The following is a 23,537-nucleotide window of genomic DNA, read 5'->3' as shown; positions in this document are numbered from 1 at the left end:
CTCGACTTCGGTCTCGATTACGCATATGTCACTCACATCCAGAGGCAGCAATGCGTACTTACCGGCCCGTGCGTGCGTGCGTGGTATTTGGGTGATCGGAGCTTTACCGGAGCCGACGTCACCTTTTGGACTCCGGGCGAGATTCCCGTTTCCATGTTCGCGGTGAGGATTATGCCCCTGTGGACGATACGTCGTGACCTGATTCGCAGATTAGCGCCTCGGGACGTATAGACCCATGCGAGGGGTCGAGCTCGCTATTTATCGACACTCCTGACTCCGACGGTCCCTTCTGAGATCGTGATGGATGTTGATCCTGCGGATGATGTGTTCTCGGTGGCGGCCGTTGCTGGGGTCTTTGGCCTTGAGGTGGTTCTGGTGAGTACTCGGCTTTGTTTATTTTATTTGTGAGATGGTTAGGTGTGTTCATTATTTTGCCTTTGTTCGCAGGAGGGTTCTTTGAGGAGTGCTCGGACGTCGGATTTTTTCGATGAAACCCGGGCCCGGACATCAGGAGCGTCGCCTACGATCGAGCCTTCATACTATATGGACGAGTCCTCGGGCACCGCCCGACCCGAGCAGCTTTCCCTAGGCGTGCCCTTCCCCGCCCCTCGGAGAGAGTACTCAGTGATCCGCTATGGCGAGGCGAGCGTGGCCTATTCCGGCGTCGAGACTGCCCCTCCAGTCTTTACCTCGATGGTGCCTTTCGATCCCTCTTATTCTCTCCACGCTTCGAGGGAGACATGCACAGATTTCGTGGGGCTATCCGATTACTTTCGGGAGCAGCTCGACCTGCGTTGTGCCAGCCACCTGTTCTGTTATAGTGTAGTGAAATGTATGCATGTGATGCACATATGTATGTATAACTTATGTTGCCTTTTTTATTTATTTGCAGAGTGACATTCAGGCTGTCGGTCAGAGAGTCAGCGAGCTGCAACGGGACGCCGATGCTCGGGTCGGGCACGTCTACCGGGAGAAGGACACCAGTTGGGCGAAGAGGATGCGGGTTGAGACAGAGGGTCGTCATGTTGCTGAGGAGGGACGCCGGGTTACCGAGGAGGGCCGCCGGACCGTGGAGGAGGGTCGCCGGGTCGCCGAGGAGGCTTTAACTGCGGAGCGGGCCTCACATACGAGAGGCTTTGAGGACTTCTGGGATTTTGGGTCATTTCCTCCTTGATGGGCCCGTTATTTGTAGCTTCTTTTCATTAGTATTACCCCGATGTATACATTGTATGTAGGGAAAGGGGTAGATAGAGGTATAGGCTTTTTATGTGATAGAGATAGGAAATGTATAACTCATGATTTATAATACAATGCATTCAGTCGATTATAACGATTTCAATCACTCTCTTCAAATATATTCATGCCTTTATTTATTTACAAACAACAGAAATACTTAGCCAATTATACATTATTTTTGTAATTGCTCAAGATATAACTACTATTACCAGGACCCGCCTTTTTTCGATTTTCAGATCCCAGCGATTTTTCAACTCTCCTTTTATTATCCCGGAATTTTCAAATGAGCGCCCTCTTGGGTTTTCACTCATTGGGATGTCCCTTATTGTTGCATAGATCGCCCTTTGCGGGTTTTCAACCTATCGGGAATTTTTTCTCTTTTTTTTTTTACGAAAAGTATTTCTTAAGCCTATCCAGATTGGTAGGTTCGGAGAACTCCATGTCGTTCCATAGTGGTTAGCTTCATCGCGCCTTTACTCAGCATCTTCTTCACGAGAAACGGTCCTTCCCAGTTTGGCCTAAACTTGCCCCTAGGGTCGGTGTGCGTCACCCGGATCTGTTTCAACACCATGTCTCTTTCTTTGATAGGACTGACCTTAACTCTTTTGTTGAAAGCCCGGGCCATCCTCCTCTGATATAGCTGTACATGATAGAGGGCCTTCATCCTTTTCTCATCGACCAACGCCAACTGCTCATACCGTTTCTTCACCCATTCTGCTTCAGGAATCTCTGCTTCTACCGCGATTCTCAGCGACCGCTTCTCAATCTCGATTGGCAGAACTGCTTCTGCCCCATACACCAAGGAGAACGGCGTTGCCCCAGTAGATGTTCTAACCGTTGTGCGATAGGCCCACAAAGCAAGTGGAAGCTGCTCGTGCCAATTCCGGTGCGACTCCACGGTCTTTACGAGAATCCTCTTGAGGTTTTTATTTGCCGCTTCTACTGCCACGTTAGCTTGTGGGTGATAAGGAGAAGATCTATGATGCTCAATACCGTACTCCTAGAAGAGACCTTTCACCTCCCTTGGGAACTGGACCCCGTTATCCGTGATCATATGGTGAGGTACCCCAAACCTGGTGATTAGGTGTTTTTCGATAAACTTCCTCATCTGCTTAGATCCCAACTTGCTAAACGATTCTGCCTCTACCCACTTAGTGAAGTAATCAATGGCAACTGTGGTGAATTTGTGTCCATTTGACGCATTAGGCCTCACCTCACCGATGATATCAATGCCCCAAGCTGCAAACGGCCAAACGGGTGCTAACACGTGCAGTTCCATAGCTGGTAGGTGATTATAATCCCCGTGGATTTGACAATCATGGCATTTCCTCGCATATTTGTTACAATCTCTTTCCATGGTGAGCCAATAGAAGCCTTGCCTTATGATTTTCTTTGCTAACACTGCTCCTCCCATATGGGCTCCACAAATTCCCGAGTGTACCGACTCCATTGCCTCACGGGCTTCCCCCTCATCCAAACATCTCAATTGTAATCCATCAGCGTGCCTTTTGTAAAGCAAATCATTGTGGATGACGAACTGCTGGGCTAACCTTCTGATCACGACTTGATCCCTAAATTCTGATTCTGCCGGATAAGTCCCACTTTTCATGAAGTTTACAATGTCGAAATACCAAGGCTTTTCATACACTCCTAACAACATTACATCTTCATAGCATGGTTTGTGAGACCTCCTCAACACCAGCGGCTTTGAGGCAAGGTTCCGGGGATTATCCCATACCGACACCAAAGTGGCCAAAGCATCCGCTGCTTGGTTCTGTGCTCGAGGAATATGATAAAAGCGGCACTCGCTGAACCTTTGCGCCAACCCCTCCAGCTGGTCTAGGTATGGGCGCAACCTTTCTTCCTTTACTTCCCAATTTCCCTGCACTTGTTCGATAATTAGCTTTGAGTCACCCCAGATTTCAACATACGATGCTCCCAGCGCTGCTAACGACTCTAACCCGTAGATGCACGCTTCATACTCAGCCATATTATTAGTGAGAGGGAATGATAACTTCTTTGCCATTGGAATCCTTTCTCCTTCTGGTGAGATAAGTAGCACTCCTACCCCGGCTCCATTCGAGTTAACCGCTCCATCAAAGAACATCTTCCACGGTATAACTTCTATTGCGTTCAAGTGCTCGTCGGGGAAATCATAGTTTATCTCCTCCTCTTCCGCATTTAGAGGCTGATTAGCCAGAAATTCTGCTATGGCTCTCCCCTTGATAACCTTTTTCGTTACATATTCGATGTCGAATTCTGACAATAACAACAACCATCGGGCTAGCTTCCCTATTAGGGATGGAGTTCGGTACAGATACTTCACGGGATCCATCCGGGAAATAATGATCACTTTGTACGACTGAAAATAGTGCCGCAGCTTCTTTGTTAGCCATACTACTGCCACACACGTCTTTTCGATCATGTTATACTTAAGCTCATATTCCAGGAACTTCTTACTCAGATAATACACCGCATGCTCCATACCGGTGTCCCCTTCCTGGGCCAGCATTGCTCCAATTGATCGCTCCTCGATCGCTACATAGAGGAGAAGTGGTTTTCCGAGTTTAGGCGGTCTCAAAACCGGTGGATTAGTCAAATAGGTCCGGACACTTTCCAACGCTTGTTGGCACTTATCATTCCAAACCGTGGGTTGATCTTTCCGTAGCAGCTTAAAGATTGGTTCGCAGATTGTGGTGAGTCGTGCTATGAATCGACTGATATACTGAACTTGCCCTAGGAACCCTCTCACTTCTTTCTCATTCTTCGGTGCTGACATTTCCTGTATGGCCTTTACTTTATCGGGATCCACCTCAATCCCCTTGTTACTGATTATGTAGCCTAGAATTTTCCCCGATGAAACGCCAAAGAAGCACTTCTTCGGGTTCAACCTTAGCTTGAATTCTGCGATTCGGGCCAAAAACTTCTCAAGTGCCACGAAATGCCCCTCTCTTGTATCTGATTCGACCATCATATCATCCACATAGGCCTCCACCTCTTTGTGTATCATATCTTGGAACAGTGCCGTAGCCATTCGTTGATAAGTTGCCCCGACATTTTTCAAACCAAACGGCATAACTCTATAGCAGTACGTCCCCCATTCAGTAGTCAACGAGGTCTTTTCTTTGTGCTTCTCGGCCATCTGAACCTGCATGTAGCCCATGAAACCATCCACATTCGTGTGCAAGACGCTTGATGCTGCACTGTCAATCAATACGTCGATGTGAGGCAACGCAAACTCATCTTTGGGGAAAGCCTTGTTGAGATCCCTGTAATCGACGCACATTCGCACTTTGCCGTCTTTCTTTGCGATTGGCACTATATTTGCCACCCACGACGGATAGTCGATTACTTTGATAAAACCTGCCTCTAGCTATTTCTTCACTTCTTCTCTGATCTTATCTGCCCATTCCGGCCTCACGCGTCAGAGTTTTTTGCTTTACAGGCTTAGCATCGGGGTATGTTGGAATACGGTGAGCTACGATGGATTTATCGATTCCGGGCATGTCTTCGTACGTCTAAGCAAACACTATTTCGTATTTTTTAATTATTCTCTCAAATTCTTTCCTCTCTTCAGTAGTTAATTCTTGAACAATTTGTATAAGCTTAGGATTTTCATCTGTGCCAAGATTGAATGTCACACCCGACCCTAGACGACCTCAATCGGCATCGGGCGTGAAATAGAAAGATCATAAAATTACCAAGGACCTCAATATATATTTACCAACTCCAATATATTACAATTGAAATACCAAAGTTCTAACCATAATTCTAATAATAAGCAGCCAACTTCCAAACCTTGCCTAATCGGTCGGTAACCTTCTTTATATCATGTACTTTATCACCTAAAAACATTAAAACACTTAAAAATGTGAGACAAAAATCTCAATAAGGAACTATCAGCTATAAAAACCAACTTTACTTAACATAACTACATATATACCTTTAGAAATGGATTTAATCAAAACCTTATAAAATATACTCAAAACCAAAGTTCATATAATTTTATCAAACCAATTCATAATCAAATAAATGGTTTATAAAAAAAAAAAAATGGTTTATCAAACCAATTTGTAATCAAATAAGTGTTTTATCAAACCAAATCGTATTCATTCAAACGTAAAACCTTATATCAAAATCAATCATAACTGAAAATATAATCCAAATGAACTTAAAACATTGTATACATTCTCGAGTTTCTCCCCTTAAGTATCAATCCATAACCACATATATAATCGAGACGTCTCTTAACATTGCCTATCCCATATGGTCTTACCCAACACTTCGCTGCCATACCCAATAGATCTTCAGACTGTGTACACAGGCCATGTCCCTCACTGAACATGGTCTTTAAATATAAAACCACCGATCCGGATAACTCTCGATGGATATAAAATCATAAAATCATAACGTGCTCAAATATCCTTTCACAATCAAATTCCAAACTATTTAATAACCAAAAATCATTTGGCTTCAATTAGCCATTTTGTATCATAAAAATCACATTTGGATTTCAATACAAAATAATAATAACAATAACCGCAACAGATTTCTCAATTCAAAAATTCGTAAGAAATCATCAAATTCATTTTGTTCAATATAGATATATATTGAAACCAAAAACATATATGTATATATGTAAATCAACCAAATTAAGCCTTAAATCAACATAATCAAGTAAAATCTGAAATTCACATAGAAGCATAATCAATAGCTTCATTTGAACCATAATTTCACAATGAAAAGCAAAATCGTGAAAAACCCTAATTTTTATAAAATTCCTGCATAACCCTAAAATATCAATTTCTGAAAAATCTTTGATATATATTTATCTATATACATAAAACTCAAAATATAGTTGATAGTTACTTAGCTTGGTCACTAATTGAACAAAATACACCCAATCGATTCGCCGTTAAATTCTGTCTAAGACGTTTCCCTCCAAACACTTTCGAAACTCAAAACCTATTCGGTTAGGACTTAGATCTATATATAAGGATTCTATGTTTCCAATTTCGAGTGATTCAGACGGTCGAATCTCCATAAATCAAAGAAACGGTGGAGAAACGGTTCAGAGAAAACTGATGATAAATATAAACGAAAAACAAAAAGAAAATGAAAAGAAAAGATAATCGTATACACCGCCTGATTTGAGATATATATCTCAAATTTGGCAAACATCACATTTAATCCTCCATCTTTCTATAATCTGTTAAAAATTGCTCTAAACTTTAATTTACACCTAAAACCATCAAATTAACTCCAAATTTTTTCCATAGCACCAAATAAAAATCACACACCTAATAATTATAATATATATTACTATCAAGGTATAAATTCTAAAAATTTAGACACGGACATGACAATTCTCCCCACCTTAAGAAATTTCGTCCTCGAAATTCACATTCTCTAATCTAAATTTTATTCCTCACATAATCTCTAAGATCACAAAATTATTTCACATTATCAAGATTCCTCATAATCATCATAAGACCACACATTCTAATGTTTCTTTCCATTAACTCCATCATTTATCCATATCCACATCACTGTAACAATTATTTATACATAACTCTTAGTAACTCTCAATTTCAACCTAGTTAATTCCATCACCATAATCTACAATAAAACTTCTAATATCATTCGTATCTTCCTAACAGACACCAAATCTCACTTTAATAAATTTAAATCACAATTGATTCCATCAATTGCATATATATTAATTATATTTCACCTATCTCCAAGTTCTACAGACTTCAAAAATATCACTTTTGAACCGCTAATATGTATGATATTATATTTTCCTTAACCTTTAAATAATCTGAATCAATGATTTGCATCAGCATATAATCTTACTTCATCACTCTTATAATTCTCCATTTAACTCCTTAAAATCAATCAAACTAATATGCTTTTTTTTTTCTATAATCACCACTATATATACCATCAATCCAACCAAATTAACTTCAATCGTTTCTCAGAAACTATAAAATCATATAACCAAGGAAGATAAAGTACCTAAATTACGACAATCAATGTTATTTTTTTTTCCAAACTCCAAATAATATCTTTACACCCATAAAAATCAATAAATCAATAATATCATTCAATTTTCTTATTTGACCTATAAACACTCAATTTGATCCTTATATAAACTTAAACCATAAGCACACAAACTTCAATTAAAAATAACTTCTATTAACAATATATGTGCTACAAAATTTCAATTATCAACATATATATCCTCTTATATCATATTTATCGCTTAATTTCCTACCTCAAACTGTGCTTAATATCAGCAAAATTTATCCTCAAAATTCATATCTTAAGTATTTCCTCAAACATTATTTAAACTTGCCAAATTTTCATATTTAATCATCAAATCATGAACTCTAATATATTCTCACACTTTACTTCTCATTGATCACTAACAACGGTATCTCTCTAAACGTCATTTATATAACTCTCAATAATTCTAAACCTCAACCCGATAAAGTTCAACAATAGATCTGTACTTTGAATTCGGATATCCTTTATTCAAATTAAGATTCCATAACTTGTTAAACTCCTATCATAATCTCCAATTTATAATCAACCTCCAAAACAATGAATTGAAATCTCCAGATGTTCGCTTTCTTAATCACATATATATTAACTTCAAAACTAATCATATCATTTCAAAGTCTCCTAACCTTACTTCACATCTGAGATACGTATATTTTTCAGCCAACTATTAAACTCTCAAATATCAATTCCAAGTCATACTAAGGAGAAAAATCAAACAAAAACCAAATTCTGGTTTAAAGCTAAAATGGCCAACATATGTCGTTTCCAGCATAACTTTTTCATACGGAGTCCGATTAAGGCGATTCAAAAACCCCTGGAAACGTAAGACAACAATAAAGAACTTTCATTTAGGACTCTATGAAAGATTCGGCCTCTATCTGGTCGAAAAATGCATCACAATATTCAGGTACGAATCTGATTTTCCAGCAGCACCTATATAGACAATTCTCTACATCTCTAGCTCAAAGTTATGACTTACTCATAACCCATATCACCAAATATCAAATAATTTACTATTTTTCATACACCTAATAGTTTACTAACCATCAAATCTCATTCCTACCCCTCATTAGCTAGCTACTCAATCCTCGAAACATTTTAAATTATTTCTTAGCTTGCACCAAATATCAATATTCCTCAATTGCTATCGATCATTTCTTAGCTATCACCAAATATTCATATTCCTCGATTACTATCAATTATTTCTTAGCTATCACCAAATATTCATATTCCTCGATTACTATCAATTATTTCTTAGCTATCACCAAATATCGATATTCCTCAATTACTATCACCCTTAGGTCCGAAGAATTTAATCTAGCTCTGATACCAAACTGTCACACCCGACCCTAGACGACCTCAATAGGCATCGGGCGTGAAATAGAAAGATCATAAAATTACCAAGGACCTCAATATATATTTACCAACTCCAATATATTACAATTGAAATACCAAAGTTCTAACCATAATTCTAATAATAAGCAGCCAACTTCCAAACCTTGCCTAATCGGTCGGTAACCTTCTCTATATCCTGTACTTTATCACCTAAAAACATTAAAACACTTAAAAACGTGAGACAAAAATCTCAATAAGGAACTATCAGCTATAAAAACCAACTTTAACTTAACATAACTACATATATACCTTTAGAAATGGATTTAATCAAAACCTTATAAAATATAATCAAAACCAAAGTTCATATAATTTTATCAAACCAATTCATAATCAAATAAATGGTTTATAAAAAAAAATGGTTTATCAAACCAATTTGTAATCAAATAAGTGTTTTATCAAACCAAATCGTATTCAATCAAACGTAAAACCTTATATCAAAATCAATCATAACTGAAAATATAATCCAAATGAACTTAAAACATTGTATCCATTCTCGAGTTTCTCCCCTTAAGTATCAATCCATAACCACATATATAATCGAGACGTCTCTTAACATTGCCTATCCCATATGGTCTTACCCAACACTTCGCTGCCATACCCAATAGGTCTTCAGACTGTGTACACAGGCCATGTCCCTCACTGAACATGGTCTTTAAATATAAAACCACCGATCCGGATAACTCTCGATGGATATAAAATCATAAAATCATAACGTGCTCAAATATCCTTTCACAATCAAATTCCAAACTATTTAATAACCAAAAATGATTTGGCTTCAATTAGCCATTTTGTATCATAAAAATCACATTTGGATTTCAATCCAAAATAATAACAACAATAACCGCAACAGATTTCTCAATCCAAAAACAATTCGTAAGAAATCATCAAATTCATTTTGTTCAATATAGATATATATTGAAACCAAAAACATATATGTATATATGTAAATCAACCAAATTAAGCCTTAAATCAACATAATCAAGTAAAATATGAAATTCACATAGAATCATAATCAATAGCTTCATTTGAACCATAATTTCACAATGAAAAGCAAAATCGTGAAAAACCCTAATTTTTATAAAATTCCTGCATAACCCTAAAATATCAATTTCTGAAAAATCTTTGATATATATTTATCTATATACATAAAACTCAAAATATAGTTGATAGTTACTTACCTTGGTCACTAATTGAACAAAATACACCCGATCGATTCGCCGCTAAATTCTGTCTAAGACGTTACCCTCCAAACACTTCCGAAACTCAAAAACTCTTCGGTTAGGACTTAGATCTATAGATAAGGATTCTATGTTTCCAATTTCGAGTGATTCGGACGGTCGAATCTCCGTAAATCAAAGAAACGGTGGAGAAACGGTTCAGAGAAAACTGATGATAAATATAAACGAAAAAGAAAAAGAAAATGAAAAGAAAAGATAATCGTATACACCGCATGATTTGAGATATACAGTAAAACCTCTATATAGGAATACTCTATATAAGAATAACCTCCAATTTGTTATAAAAAATTTCGGTCCCAACTTGGGCCGGTTATAAATAAGAATAACCTCCCAAATGTTAATTGTTATACATAATCCAAGTCCCACCTTTAGAAACTATACCTCTATATAGGAATAATTATGTAAATAATGTATATATGTATTAAGGATTTAAACAAAATTTATTAAAAAATTTAAAAATTATTGAGATTAAATATGAGTTGGCACACAAATTCCAACTTTAACTATAAATTCTTACCATTTTCCCATAAAACTCTTTTCTTTATGTATTGGAAACTAAACTCAAAACTCTTCCAATTCTTTAGGTATTGGAAATAAAACTCGTAGACTTGATATACTAAACATTAAATTTATAAACTTTAAGTGTTGATTTTTTTTTTTGGGTACCAAACTCTATATAAGAATAACCTCCCAATTGTTATACAAATTGTCCGGTCCCAAACGTATTCCTATATAGAGGTTTTACTGTATATCTCAAATTTGGCAAACATCATATTTGATCCTCCATCTTTCTATAATCTGTTAAAAATTGCTCTAAACTTTAATTTACACCTAAAACAATCAAATTAACTCCAAATTTTTTCCATAGCACCAAATAAAAATCACACACCTAATAATTATAATATATATTACTATCAAGGTATAAATTCTAAAAATTTAGACACGGACGTGACATTGAAAGTTGATATTTCTATTGTATTGATTTCAAATGTAGGCATGTTATATGAATGAGAATGTATGGAATGATCAGAATCAACATCAAGCAAGTAAGCAAAATCAGAATTCATTTCATTGATAGTATTGGCGAGTACATCGTCAGATTCAAACAAAGTGGTAATATAGTTGTCATGATCGAGGTTCTCGGGGTTCTCATGGGCCTTGGAGGTGCTTGGTTCATCCACCGCTCCCCCGGTTGCCTATGTAATGATAACCTGCTCCTCAGCATTCAGGTCGAGCATCATGACCTCCTCTATGGAGCAGATTGCCTTTCCTTTGCCCCAGTCGGTAACATCATTGAAGATCTCAAATCCCGACAGAATCTTTCCCTCGGTCACTTGGCCCGACCTCGTCATTACCGCAATTTCCGGCTCATCATCAGACTCATCCCAGATATTGATTGGAGCTCTCTGATTGATACCTTCCTCGTCCGAGGAACTTCCCCAGATATCCATAACCATCAGATCCATCACGTGGGGGACGTTTGGATTTACGTAGGAAGGGTCCGACGATCCATACCGAGCCCAGCCTATCAGTTCGTCATAACCCTTCAAGAACACCATGCTCAACCTCTTTGCCACAAGTGGGATAGCACCCTTTCTAATGCACATAAGTTGCTCTTGATCGCTCAAGGTGATCTGACATGAGGCATACTTGAACCTCCATCTTCTTGCGTAATCTACGAATGCTTCCTCGGGAAACTGCTTGATCCTTTCTAAATCCTCCAACGTCCCTGTCCACGGAATGTATGTCTCATATCTCCATACAAAAGACTCCATAAGGGATCCCTAATCCCCTTTTGTCTTCCCCGAGAGCATTCGGTGCCACGTCAAAGCTTCCCTTGTGAGTGTCTTTGGGAAATGCTGAATCAACTCACTTTGATAGAGTCCTGCGTCATACATGTAGGCACGGAAACGGTTTATGTGATCGATGGGGTTCTCATCTCCCTTGTACTTAGCCATGGTTAATACCGCCTCCGGTGTCTCCTCATCAGGTGACTCAGGCATTTCTTCCGGATGTCCCCATGCGGTGTGTTTCTTGATGAATCTCTTACTCGTTTCAGCCCAATTCACCTTAACATTCATCGGAAGAGACATATACCACACCAGTGATTCTCCTGCCAACGAGTTGCAAAACAAACTCGTAATTTCCTTTTCTTTGAAGCCTAGGGGACCCATAGCGGAAAGATAAAAATGCAAGTGTTCCATGGGGTCCTTACCTTCATTATACTTACTGACCGTTGGCAACGGGCGTTTGATAGGCCCAATTTGCATCGCGCTATGTTTCACCGCCTGTGCTTTGGCTTTTCGATACTTCATCAAAAACAAGCTTGACATCAGTGACCAATCATGCTTAGTCGATTCCGGTAGCAACTGAAACCATCTCAAAGGTTCGCCCACTAGCGATAGATAGAACCACGGAGCGACATCTTCCACCTCATGTGGTTCTCTAAACATAGTGTGTACATATTCGAACAAATGGGCTTCGGGATCTTCTACCCCACTAAACAAACTCAACACTCTGGCCCTCTGAGATGACACCTCTTCGGATTTTCCTTCGTCATTTATCACTTCCTCTATTAGTCCTTCTCCTAAGACGGATACATGCAATCCATTTTCCACATTTAACTTGTCTTCGGAACTCAAAAGCTCTTCCTTAAATTCACAAAATGATTCCACCACAAAGCTCTCCTCCAACCCAGATCCAATTATGCTCACCCTATGACTAGGCGATGGATTGCACTTAGGGAGAGGGCTTGCTGACGATGGGTCGACTATTTTCATTTTATCAATCAGATCTTGGATCTCATGCTTTAGCCTCTCACAATTTTCAATGGTGTGCTCGTAGTTACTATGGAACTCGCAATACCCATTGGTTATCATCCGTGGTATGGGTCCTGTCTTATTCTTGGGAGTAAGAGCTTTTAGTAACTCCTTTTTCTGCAATCGTTCGAAAACTTTTGCATAAGTCTGATCAAACTGGGTGAACTGCCTTTTCTTGATAGCATTTAGTTCAAGCACCTTTACTGCGGTAGGTTCTATATTAGTACTTGGCCCTCCGGCACTATACCCCGACTTCGTCCATTTAGTATAAGCTCTTTTCGGCTCTCCATCCCCCTCAACTGTCAAAGCGTAGCTATACATCTGATTAAAATCGGTGAAAGGCATACACCGCAGCTCATTCCTAACATATGGCAAAGTATTGCCAATTACCACCCGGATCTGATCCTACTCCGACGGCTTCTGTTTCATAACTGCCGCCTTAGCTCTCCACCTACTCACAAAGTCGGACAATGACTCCCCAACCTGCTGATTGGTGCTCTCTAGCTCCCTTAAAGTAACCTCAAACATAGCGTTGAAGCTATATTGGATGATGAATGCCTTCGCCAGTTCTTTCCAATCTCTCTTTGTTCCCAGCGGCCATGCCTGAAACCTTTCGAGAGCAGCTCCTTCCAGATAAACATTGAACAACCTTAGGATCTGTTCCTCAACCAGAATTATGTGTTTCATTACCGCCACATATTGGTTCACATGGGCGATAGGATCCCCAGTTCCATCAAACTTCTTCATGTTAGGGAGTCCGAACTCCACGCGGGTCTTACACTTCCTGTGTGATGGGTCGCTTCCATTCCTCTCCATTTGATTTCTCTTTCCTAAACTGCTTGTTATGCAATCCTGATAGTCACCTCCAAAATGGGAACCGGTGTTCACAATGTTCCCAGCTGGTTTACAACCACTTTTGTTACCCTTCATTGTAAGCTCAGCCAGCTGGACCGACATTGCCGCTAGTTGACCGTTAATGTCGTTCACAGAAATCTCCAATTCAGCCACTTTTTCATTAGTCGCAGACATACTAACTGAAGACTGAGCGGACTCGGACGAAGATTATTCAGAAGCCACAACTGCCGACTGCGATGGTTCGGAATTGACAATCTGTAACTGGTCGAACTGTCTGACTAGCCGACTACTCTCACGGAACCACAACCTCTTAATGATTACGTCTGCGCGAGCGATACCCATTAGTATGTATGCATGATTTTATATGCATGATTCGTGGTGTGTGCGTTTATCATTTACAGATATATAAGATAAGAAGAAGAAACGTTAGTCTAATTACACGTATCACAACATCTCTCTTCCACCCTTATTCCTCCACACACTCGATGGTCCAAGTCTCTTTCCTAGGATTTTGGTTTGGGGCTCACATTGCGGTCCAGGGGACGCATGATGCCGTCGATTGTTGCGGGAAACATAAATCATTCATCAAACAATACAATTTGTTTTAACGTATCAGCGTTCAGTGACTAAGATATCGACCAAATTGGACTGTCATTTTGAATAACTCGTCTTTTGTTATATGGCGAGACGCATTATTTCGGGTTTTGACACCCTTTGAGCGTATCTCGGATTTAGACGTGGTAAGAGTTATTTTTGGTCCAATCGTTTGTTATCGACAATGATTCGTCCCTTTTATTCGCGTGGGTTCGTGTCTCGATTTTTGGATTACGACGGGATCTTTCGGATCTATCGAGAGACGCAACCACGTGTTTATTTAATGATAATATCACTTTTGGATTTTATTTTTAGGGAACGGAATCATCGCGTAACATGTTTGTTTCTAGCGTCAAAAATCTGCTTGCTCGTTTTGGCTACATGAAAAGATGGTGAGTCTTATTCGAGCGCGCGATAATCTTTAGCTAGTAACAACTCTTTACTTCTTCCAATTTACGGGATATATCTTCCCAGTGTGGTTATAGAAAATACACGTTTCGTTTAATCGCATGCATATTCGAAGCATGGATATTACCGTTCTTTTCACTTAGGTATAAACTGAGCAAACACGCAGATCGGGCCATATTTCTGGTAGTTTTGGTAACGGTCGAACTGATCACAGTCTCGTCCATATGGTGCAATTATGCGGTTTAGCTTAATTCGGCTTCGTGATTTTTAAGCGGCGGATATACTAGTTCGAGGCACGTATTTAACAACATTGGTTCATTTTCTTTAACTACTCTCGGGATTGACATATATCGTAGCTATGGAATGATTTTGGTCGTTTTTATTTTTTATTTTATTTTCTTAGTCACTTTCGCTGATACGTCCATTTCTCCTTAGAATAATGCAAGGTGTAACGTAAGAGCTCGTTTTTAATTCAGAAGGGACGGGCCACATTTACGAAACTCTTTACGTTACAACAGGGTCGTTCAAAACAGAAATGTTCTTCGTTTTCGTTTTGTCATAATCTCGCTTTATCCCAACGTATTTAAAGAATGTGAATAACGGCTATCGTTAATATAGTCTTTTGAATCGAGATATAACTATCCTTAATGCCAAACCGATTTGTACTAATACGTGCTTACGTCACAACGTATTTCCTGAACATGTGCCTTCTTCGAGACACGGAAAGGGACTAGGCGGGTCGTACAAGTTCATTCATACGAGGTGACTAAGTCGTCTTTAGTTCGAACCGTTTCGATGTTTTGGGGTAGTTTATACATCGGTTTAAGAGTATATATTAACGTATCGTTTCATTTTATTTACATATTTTAGGATTAGACACGTATCATGGCAATTTGAAAACACGAATTGATTCATTCATCACACCAAAAATAGTAACGGGTAATCCTATGGAAACTTCTAAGGCTACTATATGCTGACACGGCTGATCGCGGGACCTCACAAGACCGCACAAATTCGCCCCTAACGAATGGATGGGGACCCTTTGGCGCCTTACTGCAAGGGGGAACTTACACTAGCCTCTTTCGAGCGACGAATGGACTCTCAATTGAGGTTTCGTGGAAATTACCCAAAAGGTTTGCAATAATGCTTATGAATACATACGAAAAGAAATAATACGATCTGTCCCAGTTATGGGCTTAATACACGCCTTCCGGAATCAAATTTCTCGCTTCCCCAGCAGAGTCGCCACTTGTAGGTGCCGCGGCCTCGCCCGGGCGGACCGGGGGGTGGACACCGTTGATGACAGATGCTGTGATTGGCGCCGAAAGCAACCAATCGCGGAATCAAGCTGCTCGGCAGGGCCGGAGCTCGGAGTATGGAAGAGTCTCCACCCACGAATGGGAAATGAACACTGATCCCTTGCGGGAGACCGGTGAGGGTTCGGGAAACTTAGGTACGAGCCGAGAAGGCTAGCTCCTTTCCGGAGAAAGGCTACTAGGCACCCCGACATCGCCCGGTTATGAACCACCGGCCTCCTACTTAGCATGTTAGGCGCTAACGGACTAATCGCATATTTCTTTAAGTTTAAAATTCATTTGAAACCTTTTCTTTCTCGTTTTGAAAAACCGTTTTGAGCATATTATTGAAAGCCATATTAGTACAGAATCACCCATTTACATGAATTTAGAGTATATGGAAGAAAGAGGGAGATAGAAGGAAGAATTAGTTTATTTACAACGTGAATTGTGTCTTGAGCCATACATTAAATCTACACTAATCTCACTCCCCAAAAGAAGGTTTATTTACATGGTTCGTACCTTAATCGCCGTTGGAACGATTTAAATACGTTTCAAAACCCCGTGGATTTACATGACGTTCACTCGAATTGCCGTTGGAACGATTCGAGCGCTTGAAAACGTGGAATAAGAAGCTTTAACTCAAAAAACGTGATTAAGCATACAAGTCCATTTATTTTTGTACAAAACTATTTGGATAGAAAACGATTCAAAACTCTATTATTTGTGAGGAAAAAGATTTTAATTACAAGATTCGCTTAATCCGTCGTTGGAACGGATTAAGGTTTCAAAACGTGATATTTTAGGAAGTTGTTTTAAAAATGGTAACGAACCGAAAACCTTTTATTTACATTTGAAACCTCTAGAAATCTTTAATTTAAATAACCAAATTGAACCCTCTTTTTGTGGTTTATTTTCCCCTTTTTTACTCAATTAATCTTTACTTGAACATAATCACAACAATTAACAAATTAAACCCAAATTCACCCAACCAAATATATTTGAAATATATACATATAGAAAGTCCAAAAATAAGAGTAAATATACATATATATATATATATATATATATATATATATATATATATATATATATGCATTTTGGTTAAAAATAATAGTTATGTCTATAGATTAAAAATAAGGAAGCAAAGGAATAACATATAGTATAGTTGTTGGTAAGTAAAAATAATAATGAAAATAATGCTTTAATTAAAAACAAGTAAAACAATGAACAAGGTTCATAAAAAAATAAGAAAATAACTCTTAAATCCCAACATAACTATTATAATAAATATATAGCAAAGAACCCTCCCCAAATATACATTAAACATCAAAATAACATCTAATTATCCTCAAAAAACTCACTAATACCACTTGAATAACCCAAAACTATATATACATATATACATATGATTTTACAAAAACCAATTAATATAAATGAAGTTTAAATGGAAAATAAGTAGATATATGATACATAATAAGTAATTACTAGTTATATACCTCAAAAAATAATTTTAATAAACATATTGCATAATTATACATATATATATACAAGAATAAATGTCAAAAAAAGATGAGAAAAAGGTTGAAAAATGGATTTTTTAAGTTCGCTAAACTGGTTTTAGTGACAGAAAAGACAGAATATCAGAAACAGTCCCCCAACTTTCCAGATTTATTAAAATACTTTAGATCTAATCTATTCTATCATTTTGGTCCCCGACCTACCCAAATCGGGTCATAGTCTATAACGGAGTATCCCAAAACGATGTTTTATTTCCAAAATGTTAATTTAAAAAGCTTTTCTAAATTCTATATTTACAACGTTTTAATCCCGAACTCCCCTTAAATCGGGTCACGGTTCGTGTTGGGACTTTAAAACGAGTTTTTTTATTTCAAAACAAAACAAAACAAAATGTTTATTTAATACGAGACGGGAATTAAATAAATACGGAATAAATAAATGTGATAAATAAATAACTTAAAGCAATAAAAACTATAAACTAAATAAATAAATGAAATAAATAAAACGAGTCTAGTCCTCGGATAATACCTCAAGATCGGTATTGATGGCTTGATGTCGGTTGATTCCACGAGTTATGATTTTTCGGTGTTTTTTTTCGTGTTTGGTAAAATATTCAACTTTTAGGAATTTTCAAATTTTTTTAGGAAAAAAAAATGTTTTTTCCAAAAAAAAATCACTTTCTCTCTCTAAAAAATGTTTTAGAGTGAGAAGCTCTAGAAAATCCCCCTTCCCCCAATGCATGGGGATCCGTGCCTTTTATAGGCACGGATCCCAAAGTTGGACGTGCGCCCAACGTGGGGTTGGGCGACGCCCAACAGGCGCTGGGCGGACGCCCATCGCAAGTTGGGCGCGCGCCCAACTGCCGTGGGGCACGCGCCCCGGGCTGTTGGGCGTGCGTCCAACTGCCGTCGGGCGTGTGCCTGACGCGGCTGGGTGCTCGCCCAACGCCGCTGGGCGCTCTCCCCACGCAGTCGGGCGCTCGCGAGCCGTCTATTTGCCGGTACGCCATTCTTCAGGATCCTTTCGTGGTTTTTTTATTATTATTATTTTTTTTATTTTTTATTATCGGAATCAACCGCTTTAACCGTCTGCTATGGGTTTTCGTCACAGGTCCTCTGACTCGGTGTCTACAACTACCACCACCATCATCACCATCCCATCGCAGCAGCAACACATAAAACAATGAACTACCGCCAAACGCCTTCTTATCGCAAATTCCACCGCAACGATAACTCGTAGATTACAAGTGAAAACCCTAACTCGTAGATTACAAGTGAAAACCCTATCACCTATAAACAAATCGCCAGGAAGGTAATACAGCAGAACATGGAGAAGAATAAAGGGCTTGCAGAAGAATATGCACAGCTATGTTTGAGTAGCGGACGATGGCCTCGAACTCACGGACGAACTACTGCAATTAAATGGCAAAAATAACATGTATTTCATTGTTGGTCAATTCCTTGCGATAAAAGCAATCCATTTTGAATCTATGAAATCAACCCTAGCAGCAATATTGCAACCAGTTAAGGGTGTGACAATCACAGAAACCGACATGGAGGGGAGGTACCTATTCCAATTCTACCACAAACTTGACCAACAGCGAGTCCTCAATGATGGTCCCTGGACTTTCAACCAAAACCTACTCATAATGAAGCAACTGGAAGCCTCTGAACAAGCTATGCACCCTAACCTCACTGACCTTATAATCTGGATACAGCTATCTGATCTCCCTATGGGCTTTCAAACGGAAGCAGTATGCAAAGCAATAGGAAACCAAGTCAGTAACTATGTCAAATCCGATCCAAAGAACTTCACAGGTTTACGAAGGAGCTATCTCAGGATCAAAATCACCATAGATGTTCGAAAGCCTCTGAAAACGGGTCAGAAAATAAAAAGAAGCGCAGGGGATTGGCTGTGGGTGAATGTCAGGTAGAGGCTACCTTAATTCTGCTTCTTCTGCGGAATCATTGGTCACTCCGATAAGTTCTGGCCCGCCCTCTTTGATTGCATAGACATACCAACTAAATGCAGGTTTGGCAGCTGGCTGAGAGCTGTCATTCGGAAAACCGGTATCCAGAGAGGAAAAGAATGGCTGCGTCATCCAACTACGGAGGCGGACAACTCCAAATTCGAAGCCATAATCCCGCTCACACTAGCGATGGAACCATCAGCTAGCAGCAAAGGGAATAACAGAAGTTCAGATAGCCTTGGGGGTGCTCGACAGAATCTGAAAGGTACAAACGCTAACATGCAGTTGAAGAATAGTGAGGAGGAGGATGGGATCAACGTAGATGTGAAAAGGAAACGCACTGAGTCTGTGAACATGGAGGTGGAAACAAGTTGTTCCGATCAACAAAAAAATGGAGAAGAGGCGAGACCTGGTAATCAGGTCCGCCAGGGATCATGAGTCTACTAAGCTGGAACTATCGAGGGCTGGGCAACTCTCGCACAGTGAACGTCCTAAGGGAGTTGGTTCGTGCCCACAGGCCTCTAATTGTTTTTCTCATGGAAACAATGATCAAGGAGGTTAAAGTGTTATCTGTTTGTCAAAAGTTGGGTTTTGAAAACCACTGTGTAGTGGATGGTAGGGGCCATGGGGGTGGAATTGCACTGTTCTGGCAAAACAGCATTGTACTGAATATCCATTCCGTCTCAACTAACTTCATTGATGCAACTGTATCAATCCCGAATATACAACCATGGAGACTCATGGGATTTTATGGGTACCCAGAAAGAGGTCGGCGAAGAGAGTCATGGCAAATGCTTCGAACTTTAGCCTCACAAAGCGAAGGTGCGTGGTGCTGCGTTGGTGACTTTAATGATATTATCAGCAATGAGGAGAAAAGGGGAGGTCCGTTACGCGCTTACTGGCTGCTGAGTGGTCTTCAAATGGCACTAGAAGATTGTGAGCTCACCACCCTACCTATAAAAGGATATCGGTTCACTTGGGAAGTCAGACAGGGCTCGTAAAATTGGGTAGAGGAAACCTTAGATCGTGCCGTGGTAAACCCTGCGTGAAAGGCAAACTTTGGTAATTCAGTCTTGAGAAACTTAACGACGGCATGTTCTGATCATTCGACGCTCCTCCTTCAGTTCAAAGCCTGGATGTGTGTTCCTAAGGTGCGAAGGTTCCAGTTTGAAAATATGTGGCTGAGGGAAAACAGGTGTGCAGCGGTGGTTCAAGCAGTGTGGGAAGCTAACACCAACAATTCAATCGCGACTAAGGTAGAGGCCTGTTCGCATGCACTAAAAGAATGGAGCAGATCACTGAATAATAACCTGCAATCGAATGTTGATGAGTTACGGAGGCAAGTGGAAGAGTTAAGACACCGAACAGATCAGCTTGGCATTGAACTCTTCCGCACCGTCAGAACAGATTATATAAAAACCCTACAACAGTAAGAGGACTATTGGAAACATAGAGCTAAGCAACACTGGCTTCAGGAAGGCGATTGTAACTCTCGTTACTTCCACGCCTACGCTTCTGCAAGAAAGCGGTTTAACAGTATTACCGAACTTAGAGGTGAACAGGGCATCATGCGTGGCTGGGGGAGTGGACTCGAACGGACTTTGCAAGACTATTTCAGCGGAATTTTTACTAGCTCTGGTTGCGACGCTGCTGGAATACTATCTGCTATCCGCAATCAATTAACGTAGGCCCAGAATCAGCTTTTATCAACCGAGTTCATCGCGGGGGATGTCAAAGCCGACTGCTTTGATATGCAACCCGACAAAAGCCCGGGGCCGGACGGTCTTAATCCTGCGTTTTTTCAAAGATTCTGGCATATTATTGGAGCGGATGTTACGGCGGCATGTCTTTAGATCCTTGACAAATCACAACTATCGGAGCATCTCAACGACACTCTAATTGTACTCATCCTAAAAAAAAGAAAATGCTGAAAAGCTTACTGATCTACGACCAATCGCCCTCTGCAATGTCTTATTCAAGATAATATCAAAAATGTTAGCAGCAAGATTGAAAGAAGTCCTCCTCTCTGTTATTTCACCAAATCAGGGCGCCTTCCTAAAAGAGAGATTGATATCTGACAATGTAATTGTAGCTTTCAAAGTCATACACCATCTGAAAAACAAACGACAAGGGAAGCACGGCATAACGACGCTTAAACTTGACATGAGCAAGGCGTATGATCGTGTGGAGTGGCAGTTCCTATGGGCTATGTTCACCAAATTGGGGTTCAACGATCAATGGATAGGTTGGATAAAAATGTGTGTCGAATCGGTCAGTTATAAAATTATCCATGGTGGTAAGGAGGTGGGTCCGATCGTTCTAACCCGAGGATTGAGGCAAGGCGACCCCCTTAGCCCGTTTCTCTTTTTGATATGTGCAGAGGGGCTATCCGCCCTATTACAAGAGAAGGAGCGTGCGGGAAACGATCGTAGGGGTGGTAAGGATCGATGATTTGCAATGTGGATGCCGGAGTGTTTCAAGAGGAAGGGTATTGCTCATATGGTTTCTTATTACGTGATCATTCGGGGACGTGCATCTTTGCTCGACATGGAGCTTTCCCAGGCTATTTTGAACCAGTAATAGCTATGGCGGTAAAAGAGGCATTGTCATGGATAAAGCAACACAACCACAAGAACATCGAGCTGCAATCAGATTGCTTGACGGTAGTACAAGCTCTCAACGGCAGAAATCATTCCTTATCATATTTGTCAGACATTCTTTTTAATTGCAATTCTTTATTCAACGAGTTAGATAATGTATCTATCTCATTTATTAAACGTTCAGCGAATTGCGCAGCTCACAGCATAGCTAGAGCAGTCAATTCTGAGTCTGTTCGGGGGGAGTGGTCATGTGCTCCCCCGTTTCTTATTTCAACTGTAGCTACCGATTTAATTCAATAAATTTATTCTTTCTCAAAAAAAAATTAAGATTATTAATTATTATTTTATCATTATCTTATGGATCTTGGATGATAATCACTAAAATCTAATTCTCCTAGCTGAGTTCCGATTCAATCTTTTCAGATTGTTGTTTATATGATATCTAGGAAAAAAGCATATTGAGATCCTTGAATCTTTATTATTCGATTTTTGGGCAGATATCTCAGATTTCACTAACAGCCACAAACAAAGCAGCTCCTCTTCAGATTTCTTAACATGCAAAATTAAATTATGACTTTTACTTAAACCTTAGCAAACAAAAATGACCCTCAATTATATAGTCTAATACTAAAATAATTATCATATTATGCTCCCATTTAAGATATACCTATACTTAGCCGTTTAAAGTCTACGTCACAGTACTATAATATCAACAGTAACATAATATTAGAGATTGTATTTGCTTTAGTACGTAATCATTTGAAGTTTTATTTCCTACATTTTGCTTGTTCTACTTTTTTTTCATTTAATGAAATTCTAAACATTTTTTTTTTCAAAAAAAAAAACAATATAATGTTAGAGATAATATCCTTAATATCTCTGAATATCTCTAATTATCTTCCTAGTATATCTTGTTAATATCTTTATTATCTCCGAATATCTCTAATTATCTTCCTTATGATTCTTTGAATATCGATCCTATCAGTCTAGATCTAACGGTGAATAACCAAATTTCATTTAGTTATCAAGATCCATGTGAACATTATCGTAGACATGAAATCTTCCTCTTTTCATAACTACTGATTTTTTTTCAATGAAAAGAAATATACGGTTTTGTATTTTTATTTTTTTAACAAAAAGAAAAGTTTTGAATGGAAATTATGTAATATGGATTTGAAAGGAGTCATAAAACAACTGCAAGCTATTAGTAAACAATGATATTTTTGTTTTGTTTTGTTACTTAGAAAATAAAGATTAGTTTGGACAAAAAAAAGTCAACCATTCCAACAATATTGATTTTATAGATTACTTGCACACAATTCATTTTCTATAACCAAAGTTTTGAAGTAGGAATTATATTTTTAGTTTAGTGTACAACAGATTTTATAAATGGTTGCTTTTGATTTTTTTTTTTTTTTTAAATCAAAGGTTGCTTTTGAATTTAGAGAAAATAAGAGAATGGCTGTATAGATATATCATATATTGGCTAATGTATTTCAATCAAGATCGACCACACGTGCAAGTAAAGAAAACAAAAGTCA

This window comes from Euphorbia lathyris, chromosome 2 (genome assembly GCF_963576675.1).
Source record: "Euphorbia lathyris chromosome 2, ddEupLath1.1, whole genome shotgun sequence".
NCBI classification, from domain to species: domain Eukaryota; kingdom Viridiplantae; phylum Streptophyta; class Magnoliopsida; order Malpighiales; family Euphorbiaceae; genus Euphorbia; species Euphorbia lathyris.
The sequence above is the reverse complement of the archived record's forward strand: the minus strand, read 5'-3'. Positions refer to the sequence as shown.